General features: G+C 38.8%; 1 protein-coding gene across 1 annotated transcript in view; it reads left to right on the top strand.

Annotated features, from left to right (window-relative positions):
- LOC102959787 (olfactory receptor 2H2-like) overlaps positions 1–10,295 on the top strand; it is a 258,157-nt gene that overhangs the window by 65,750 nt on the left and 182,112 nt on the right. The gene's annotated exons all lie outside the window — the stretch shown is intronic.

The raw sequence follows: 10,295 nt of genomic DNA on the forward strand, positions 1-10,295 counted from the left end.
GGATGTCTTTGGAAAAGTGTCTATTCATGTCTTTTGCCCATTTCTTCACTGGATTATTTGTTCTTTTGAGGGGTGTTGAGTTCGATAAGTTCTTTCTATATTTTGGATACTAACCGTTTATCTGATATGTCATTTGCAAATACGTTCTCCCATTCTGTCGGTTGCCTTTTACTTTTGCTGATTGTTTCCTTCGCTGTGAAGAAGTTTTTTATTTTTATGAGGTCCCAATAGTTCATTTTTGCTCTTGCTTTCCTTTCCCTCAGAGACGTGTTGAGTGAGAAGTTGGTGCAGCTGAGGTCAGAGGTTTTTGTCTGCTTTCTCCTCTAGGATTTTGAAGGCTTTCTTTAGGTGTTTCATCCATTTTGAGTTTATTTTTGTGTATGGTGTAAGAAAGTGGTCCAGATTCATTCTTCTGTGTGTCACTGTCCAGTTTTCCCAGCACCACTTGCTGAAGAGACTGTCTTTATTCTATTGGATATTCTTCCTGCTTTGTCAAAGATTAGTTGGCCATACATTTGTGGGTCCATCTCTGGGTTCTCTGTTCTATTCCATTGATCTGAATGTCTGTTTTTGTATCAATACCATACTGTCTTGATGATTACAGCTTTGTAATATGTCTTGGTGTCTGGGATTGTGATGCCTTCAGCTTTTGTTTTCTTTTTCATGAATACTTTGGCTATTTGGGGTCTTTTGTGGTTCCATACAACTTTTAGGATTGTTTGTTCTAGCTCTGTGAAGAATGCTGGTGTTATTTTGACAGTGATTGCTTTGAATATATAGATTTCTTTGGGTAGTAGTGATATTAAACAAAATTTGTTCTTCCAATTGAGGAGCATGGAATATTTTTCCATTTTTTGGTGTTTTCAATTTATTTCAAAGCTTTCTGTAGTTTTCAGTTTATAGATTTTTCACCTCTTTGGTTAGATTTATTCCTAGGTATTTTATGGTTTTTGGTTCAATTGTCAATGGGGTCAATTCCTTGATTTCTCTTTCTGTTGCTTCATTATGGTGTGTAGAAATGCAACTGATTTCTGTGCATTGATTTTATATCCTATGACTTTGCTAAATTCATGGATCCACTCTAGCAGTTTTTTTTTTTTTTTTTAGTGGGATCTTTTGGGTTTTCCGTAGAGTATCATGTCATCTGCGAAGAGTGCAAGTCTGAATTCCTCCTTGCCTATTTGGATGCCTTTTATTCCTTTGTGTTGTCTGACTGCTGAGGCTAGGATTTCCAATACTATGTTGAATAACAGTGGTGAGAGTGGGCATCCCTGTCGTGTTCCTGACCTTACAGGGAAAGTTCTCAGTTTTTGATGAAGATATTAGTGGTGGGTCTTTCATATATGGCTTTATGATCTTGAGATACCCTTCTAACCGTACTTTCTTGAGGGTTTTTATCAAGAAAAGATGCTGTATTTTGTCCAATGCTTTCTCTGCATCTATTGAGAGGATCATGTGGTTCTTGTCCTTTCTTTTATTAATGTGATGTATCACATTGATTATTTTGTGGATATTGAACCAGCCCTGCATCCCAGGCATAAATCCCACTTGGTCATTGTGAATAATTCTTTTAATGTATTGTTGGATCCAGTTGGCTAGTAACTTAAGGATTCTTACATCCATCAGGGAAATTGGTCTGTAGTTCTCCGTTTTAGTGGGGTCTGTGTCCGGCTTTGGAATCAAGGTAATGCTGGCCTTGTAAAATGAGTTTCCTTCCATGTCTATTTTTTGAAACAGCTCCAAAATAATGGGTGTTAACTCTTCTTTAAATGTTTGGTAGAATTCCCCTGGAAAGCTATCTGGCCCTGGACTCTTGCTTGTTGGGAGATTTTTGATTACTGATTCGATTCCTTTACTGGTATGGGTCTGTTCCACTTTTCTATCTCTTTTTGTTTCAGTTTTGGTAGTTTATATGTTTCCAGGAATTTGTCCATTTCTTCCAGATTGCTAATTTTTTTGGTGTATAATTTCTCATAATATTCTCCTATTATTGTTTGTGTTTCTGCAGTGTTGGTTGTAATCTCTCTTCTTTCCTTCTTGATTTTATTTATTTGGGTCCTTCCCTTTTTCTTTTTGGTCAAACTGGCTAGAGGTTTATCAATTTTGTTAACTCTTTCAAAGAACCAACTTCTGGTTTCATTGATCCATTCTACCGTTTGTTGTTTTTTAAAATAGCATTGATTTCTGCTCTAATCTTTATTATTTCCTGTCTTCTACTGGTTTGGCGTTTTATTTGCTGTTCTTTTTCCAGCTTTTAAGATGTAAGGTTAGGTTGTGTATTTGAAATCTTTATTCCTTCTATAGGAAGGCCCAGATTGCTCTATATTTACCTCTTATGACCAACTTTTTGTGTCCCCTAGGTTTTGGGCTGTCATTTCCATTGACTTCCATGTACTTTTTAATTTCCTCTTTAACTTCTTGGTTAGTCATTCATTCTTTAGTAGGATGTTCTTTAGTCTCCAAGTATTTTATCTTTCTAAATTTTTTCTTGTGGTTTGATTTCGAGTTTAATGGCGTTTTGGTCTGAAAATATGCATGGTATGATCTCGATCTTTTAGTACTTGTTGAGGGCTTATTTGTGTCCCAGTATGTGATCTATTGTGGAGAATGTTTCATGTGCACTCGAGAAGAATGTGTATTCTGCTTTAGGATGAAATAGTCTGAATATATCTGTGAAGTCCATCTGGCCCAGTGTGTCATTCAAACCCATTATTTCCTTGTTGTTTAGATGATCTGACTAGTGCTATAAGTGGGGTGTTGAGACCCCTACTGTTATGGCATTATTGTCAGTGAGTTTATGGTTTTGATTAAGTGATTTATATGTTTTGGTGTCTCATGTTTGGAGCATAAGTGTTTACAATTGTTAGATCTTCTTGGTGGATAGACCCCTTAATTATGATATAATGCCCTTACTCATCTCTTGTTATAGTCTTTCTTTTAAAATCTAGATTCTTTGACAAAAGTATGGCTACTCTGGCTTTGTTTTGGAAGTCATTATCATGAAAGACGGTTCTCCATCCCCTTACTTTCAATCTGTAAGTGTCTTTAGGTCTAAAACGGGTATCTTGTAAACAGCATAAAGATGGGTCTTATTTTCTTATCAATTCTGTTATCCTATGTCTTTTGCTTGGAGTGTTCAGTCCACTGATGTTTAGAGTGAGTCCTGAACGATATGAATTTATTGCCATTATGTTACCTGTACGTTTTGAGTTTTTGGTGGTCTTCTCTGGTCCTTTATATTCTTTGTTGCTTTTGGTCTTTTTATTTATTTTTTATTAAAAATTTTTTAAATGTTTTTATTTATTTTTGAGACAGAGAGACACAGAGCATGAGCAGGGGAGGGGCAGAGAGAGAGGGAGACACAGAATCTGAAGCAGGCTCCACACTCTGAACTGTCAGCACAGAGCCTGACCTGGGGCTCGAACTCACGGACTGTGAGATCATGACCTGAGCTGAAGTTGGATGTCCATCCAACTGAGCCACCCAGGCGCCCCTCTTTTTATTTTTATTTTTCAACTTTTCTCCCCTCATAGAGTCACCCTTAAAATTTCTTCCAGGGCTGGATTAGTGGTCATTAACTCCTTTAATTTTTATTTGTTTGAGAAACTGTTTTTTTTTTTTTTTTTTAAATCTCTTCTTGTATTTTGAATGACAGCCTGCCTGGATAAAGAATTCTTGGTTTTACATTTTTTCTGATTCAGTACATTGAATATATCCTGCCGCTGCTTTCTGGCATGTGTAGAGTCTGTGGATAGGTCTGCTGCAAACCTAATCTGTCTTCACTTGTAGTTTAAGGACTCCTTTTCCCTTTATGCTTCATGATTTTTTGCTAGCCTTAGTATTTTGTGAATTTGACTATGATATGCCTTGTTGATGGTTGGTTTTTGTTGAATCTAATGGGAGTCCTCTGTGTTTCCTGGATTTTGAGGTCTGTTCTTTCCCCAGGTTAGCAAAGTTTTCTACTATGATTTGTTCACATAAACCTTCTACACCCTTTTCTCTCTCTTCATCTCCTGGGACCCCTATGATTCAGATATTATTCCTTTTTTAATGAGTCACTGAGTTCTCTAATTTTATATTGTGCTCTTTTGCCTTAGTGTGCCTCTTCTTTTCCTGCTTCATTATTCTCCATAAGTTTGTCTTCTCTATCATTGATTCGCTCCTCTGTTTCATCCATCCCTGCCGCTGTGGCACCCACTTGAAAATGCAGCTAGTTATAGCATTTTTTATTTCATTCTGAGTAGCTTTTACTTTTATCTCTGCAGAAAGGGATTCTAATACATTTTCAACCCTAGCTAGTATTCTTACTATTGTGATTCTAAATTCTGGTTCAGACATCTTGCTTGTATCTTTTTTGATAAAGTCATTGGTTGTCATTTTCTCTTGTTCTTTCTTTTGGGGTGAATTCCTTTGTTTTATCATTTTGAAGAAAGAAAGGGAAAGAAAACAGTAAAAAAAAAAAAATAAAAACACACAAAAAAATCAAAGGATGGATCCTAGGTGTGTTTGGTCTGGTTGTCGAAGGAAACTTGATAGATTAGAGAAAAAAGGGACAGATAGAAAAGAAAAAAGAGAAAAAGAAAACTTTTGAAAATTTGAAAAATGAATGCAATAAAATAGAATAAAATGAAATGATAGTAGATAGAATTTTAAAAAATTACAATAATGTAAAAACTATAGTAGAAAAATTATAGAAAAATCTTTTTTATTAAAATGGAAAATAAAAATAATTTTTTCTCATTCTGTATTCAAGAATGAGAAAAGAAAAAGAAAAAAATATATAGATGGACCTGTGAAGAGAATGAAATATTATTGAAATTACCTCTGGTTTCCCCTAGAAGTCAAACTATGAAGAGGTTCATAGTCTGAATAAAACTGCAGGTGGGTTGACTTGTTTTGTTCCTCAAGAGCGCAGTTGGTCCAGTTGGGTGGGGCTTAGTGTAAAGGCTCCATTCTCCACTAGATGGCATTGCTTAGCTTACTGGGGTGGAATTTTGTGGTGCTTGTAGGCAGGTATGCACATGCACAGGAGGGGTGAAATGGCATCACCCAGCTATCCAGTCTCTAGTATCAGAACTCTGTGCTCTCCCTGACCGGCAGTCAAGCACCCCTCCTTTGTCTCTGGCTTCTGTCTCTCCCTGCTTCTGCACTATTCGTGATCAAACCATAAGGCTGACACACGGCATCTCCCTCCTGAGTTTTATCTCAGATGCAGCTGTGATTCCCAACCCCTCACTTCTGAGTGACTGAGGCTTTTGCCCACTTAAATCCTGTAGAACAGGGTTTCACTGAGCAATGGCCATGTGTGGCCTGCCCCAGGAATGTTCACAGGACCATGCTATTGCTAATGCCCGGAGATTGTGACTGGGTGTCCGCCCGCCCCAGAAAAAGTTCACGTCATTGTGTAGCAGTAGTGTTTCAGTGTTTATAATAAATCACAATACAAATCTGGCACCAGGATTCACCCTTAACAACCTTGTTCCAGCACAAGCGAATGTGGATGTTCTCTGGGGTCTGCTGGGACCTTTTCCTGTGGGGTGACTGCGCAGCCTCTACCCAGTGTCCTCCCAGCAGGGGAACTGCCTCTCCCCATGTGACCTGAAAACCCCTGGACTCCACCCTCCTCCTGGGGATTTGCCCTTCCCACCAGAGTACTGCCAGGTATCAAGCTGTGGAGTTTCAGTCTCTGCGCTCCCCCTGTTTATAGATTCTTACTGGAATTTAAACCCTCTACTTTCTCCTTTCTCCATTTTTAGGTCATTCCCTGCAGCTGTTTCCTCTTTTCCACTTTCTCTCCAGCTGCTTTGGGTGGGGGGTACTTTTCCTTTATTCTCCCCCTAGTCTGTGTCCTCTCTCCACAAGCAAAAACAGCTCCTTGCCCTCTATGGCTTCTCTCTCCCCCAGTTCACCTCTCTGTGCTGCGTACCTGCCAAGATCTGTGGTTCAGGTTGTGCAGATTGTGTGTGAATCCTCATATCAGTTTTCTAGGTGTGGAAGATGGTTTAGTGTTGATCTGGCTGCATGTTAGGGATGAGAGATGCCAAAAAACAAAAACAAAAACAAAAACCTTCCATGCTGTTCCACCATGGGTGTGAACTCTTTTTTAAGTGTCTTGTAGAAATACCCTGGGAAGCCATCTGGCCCAGGACTCTTGTTTGTTGGGTGATTTTTGATAACCAGTTCAATTTATTTACTGATTATGGGTCCCTTCAAATTTTCTATTTTTTCCTGTTTGAGTTTTGGTGTTGTATGAGTTTCTAGAAATTTGTCCATTTCTTCCAGACTGCGTCGTTTATTGGCATCTAAATTTTCATAGTGTTCTCTTATGATTGCTTGTTCTGCTGTGCTGGTTGTGATCTCTCCTCTTTTATTTGTGATTTTATCTATTTGTGTTCTTTTTTTTCTTTTTGAAAAGTTGACTAGAGGTTTATCAATTTTATTCTTTTAATGAAGCAGCATTTAGTTTCATTTATCTGTTATATTTCTTTTTGTTTGATGTATATCACTTATTTCTGCTCTAATCTTTATTGTTTCCCTTTTTCTGCTGACTCTAGACTTCATTTGGTGCTCCTTTTCTAGCTCCTTTAGATGTAATGTTAGGTTGTGTATTTGGGACCTTTCTTGCTTCTTGATATGGGCCTGAATTGCAGTATACTTTCCTCTTAGGACTGCCTTTGAGGTATCCCAAGGGTTTGGACGGTTGTGTTTTCATTTTCATTTGCTACCATGTATTTTTTAAATTTCTTCTTTAATTTCCTAAGTAACCTATTCATTCTTTAGTGGGATGTTGTTTAACCTCCATGTATTTAAGGGCTTGTTTCCAATTTTTTACTTGTGGTTGATCTCAAGATTCATAGTACTGTATTCTTAAAAAATGCATAGTATGATCTTGATCTTTTTGTACCTATTGAGGGCTGATTTATGGCCCAGTATGTGATCTATCCATGTGCCCTTGAGAAGAATTGTATTCTGCTGCTTTAGGATGAAATGTTCTGAATATATATGTTAAGTCCATCTGGCTCAATAGGTCATTCAAAGGCATTGTTTCTTTGTTGGTTATCTGCTTAGATATTCTGTCCGTTGATGTAAGTGTGGTATTAAGGTCCCTACTTTTTTGTATTATTATCAATGAGTTTCTTTATGTTTGTGATTAATTGATTTATATATTTAGGTGTACCAAGTTGGAGACATAAATATTTATAATTGTCAGATCTTCTTGCTGGATAGTCCCCTTAATTATGATCTAATGCCCTTCTTCATCTCTTGTTACAGTTGTTTTAAAATCTTGTTTGTTTTAGGCTCCTGGGTGGCCCAGTTGATTGGGCATCTGACTTCAGCTGGGGTCATGATCTTACAGTCCGTGGGTTTGAACCTCACATTGGGCTCTGTGCTGACAGCTCAAAGCCTGGAGCCTGCTTCAATTTCTGTGTGTCTCTCTTTCTGTCCCACCCCTCTGCTTGTGCTCCTTCTCTCTCAAAAATTAATATAGAAACATTAAAAAAAAATAAGGTCTGTTTTTTCTGATACAGATATGGCTACTCCAAATTTCTTTTGTTGTCCTTAGCATGATGGAGGGTTCTCCATCCCCTCACTTTCAATGTGCAGATGTCCTTAGTTATAAAGTGAGTCTCTTGTAGGCAGCATATAGATGCATGTTGTTTTTGTTTTTTCATCCATTCAACCCTATGTCTTTAATTGGAGTATTTAGTACATTTACATGCAGAGTGATTATAGAAAGATATGAATTTAGTGCCATTGTGTTACCTGTACAGCTGGGATTCAATATTTGAAGTTTTAAAGGACCTTGCACTGCACGGACACACTTCTCTACCTTGGAGTAGAGACTGTCCACACTATATGAATTCCTTTGTCCCTGAAAAACTGTCCCACACCTGTGCATTGCATGGAATATTTGGGGGTAGCACTGCTAAATGCAGCAAAGGTTATTTTCCTCCAAGGTGAGCCTCTGTCCCCTTCTGATGAAAGACCTTTTACTGGCACTTGCAGAGCCTTTTGTCCTTGGTGAGGCAATATACCCTCTTTCCAAGCACTCCAGGAAGAGGACTACTCTTTTCCGGTTCACCCCAGAGATTGCTACACCACACTATGCACTATGAGCCAGTCTCCTTCTCCCCAGGAGCAGACGCCACAGCTCCGCTCCTGAGAAAGTCACCCACTTCCAAAATCTCAGAATTTGAAGTCCACATACTGCAAAAAAAGAACTGGGACACCCAGTACTTCTCACTCCCCAGTGTGTGTCCAGAGAGGTTTTCTTCTAGTATGAACTAAATGCAACACTTTCTCAACCCCTCTCACTTTCTCTCCCCTTTGTCTCTCCACAGAATGGGTTCCCTCCCCTCCAAAGCACTGCTGTTTTTTCTCCCTCAGTTTATTTCCATGCACCTCATACCTTTCACGCTGTGGAATTACACTGTGATTCAACATAAATATGCATTATGGAATTTCCTATCATGATTACTGCAGTTATTATATGTCACCATATGAAGTTATTATAATATTCTTGACTGTACTTTAGAATATTGACAATATTCTCTGCTGTACTTTAAATCTCTGTGATTTATTTCCTCTATAATTGGGAGTGTGTATCTCTTAATCCCTTTCTCCTATTGCATCCATCCACCCACCTCCCTGCCCTCTGGCAAACACCAGTTTGTTCTCTTTGTTTATGTGTATGTCTGTTTGTTTGTTTTTCTTTATTTTGTGTTTTCAGATTCCTCACATAAGTGAAAGATATGGTATTTATCTTTCTCTGACTGACTTATTTCATTTGGCATTATACCCTGAAGGTGTATCCACATTGTCACAAATGCCAGCATTTCCTCTTTTTCTCACAAGTGAAAAATATTGTATAATATTCCTAAATCTATGTCTGTCTCTACCTAGGGCAGATAATTTGACCCTTTAGTTTGAAGTTCTTTAGATCAAAAGCAAACATACTTGAGGAACTGTACCCGAAAAGCCCCATCTATACCATGACCCAATGTAGGTGAAAAGACATAGATTCTGACTGATGTTGTAATGGGAAGAGATTTTAGGATTATTTGGAGGGAGGGTAAGTATGTGGGGACAATGTTAATTATTAGAAGTCAGAATTAGGACTATGGTGGATTAAGAATATCTGCAAAATATTTCTTGTTTTTTCCAGTTAAAGGTGGGGATTTCCTCTTCCTGATTTGTTAGGCCTGTGACTATTTTGTCCAAGAGAGAATAGTACAGGTGATGTCAATACTGGTTCTTGGGTTTGTTGGAGAGATGACTGGCAGCTTTTGCCGTGGTCTGTTGGCCCCCCCGTAGAGTGTCAAGCCCGAGGCCTCCATGCTGCAAAAGCACAGAACAGCCATTTGGAGAGAGCGGACCAAGGGAGACCCAGACAGAGACTTTGCCAGCTCTCAGCTCTTCTACGCGAGGATGCTCACGTCAGCTCAGCCACGGCACAAGCATGATCGAGGAGAACCAGCCCTGCCCTGCTCTGTTCTTCCCAGTTCCTGAGCCTCGGAAGAATGCAATTGACTGGCGTAGGTGTCTTCAGCTTCTGTGTTTGGGGATGCTAGTGTGTTATGCAGCAGTAGCCAACCAGATAATGACGTGTTCTTCTCTGGTTCACGGCCTGCGTGGAGCTTGGATTTTGTAAACAATTCTGATCAACAGAAATGAGGGGCTGGAGACAGTTCAGGGTAGAAATGCCTTCTCCACAGACACATTTTATTTTTTTTTATAAACAAAAGTAGAATTGAGGGACCAAAAACAGTGGATGAGATCAAACCACATTGTTTGTGTTCACAAAAGTGGATGCAGAGAATTTGAACAGTCAGTCCCTGAGCTCATACAAGCCAGTCACAGTCTTTATCTGCATCTCTATAGGGTCATAACTGCTTCTCCCACCATCCCCCAGGCCCAGTGGCCGCTCCCAGGACTTAGAAAGTAGGGAACATAGTGCCTCCCAACACTGGCTCCAGAAATGCCTCAGCAATTATGACTTAGTGTCTTTTGCTATGTATTGGCTTGGTGACAAGTAAAGAAAACACAACATTTTGATGAATTCTGAACGTTTCCCCAGTATTACATCATACGGCATTATTTATAATCTGTGAAAAAATCATAGAAATAAGAAAAGAAAATAGAAAAATAGGTAGGGTTTTGAAACTCATCCTTTGTTGTGACTAAGATTGTGGTAAAAATAAAATACTAATTAGCTAGAGAGGGATTCTGAGTTTTTTTTTTTCTAGTCTGTTCCCACACTCAGAAATATTTAAGAGCATTCCTTTATCATTTGT

This window comes from Panthera tigris, chromosome B2 (genome assembly GCF_018350195.1).
Source record: "Panthera tigris isolate Pti1 chromosome B2, P.tigris_Pti1_mat1.1, whole genome shotgun sequence".
Classification (NCBI taxonomy): domain Eukaryota; kingdom Metazoa; phylum Chordata; class Mammalia; order Carnivora; family Felidae; genus Panthera; species Panthera tigris.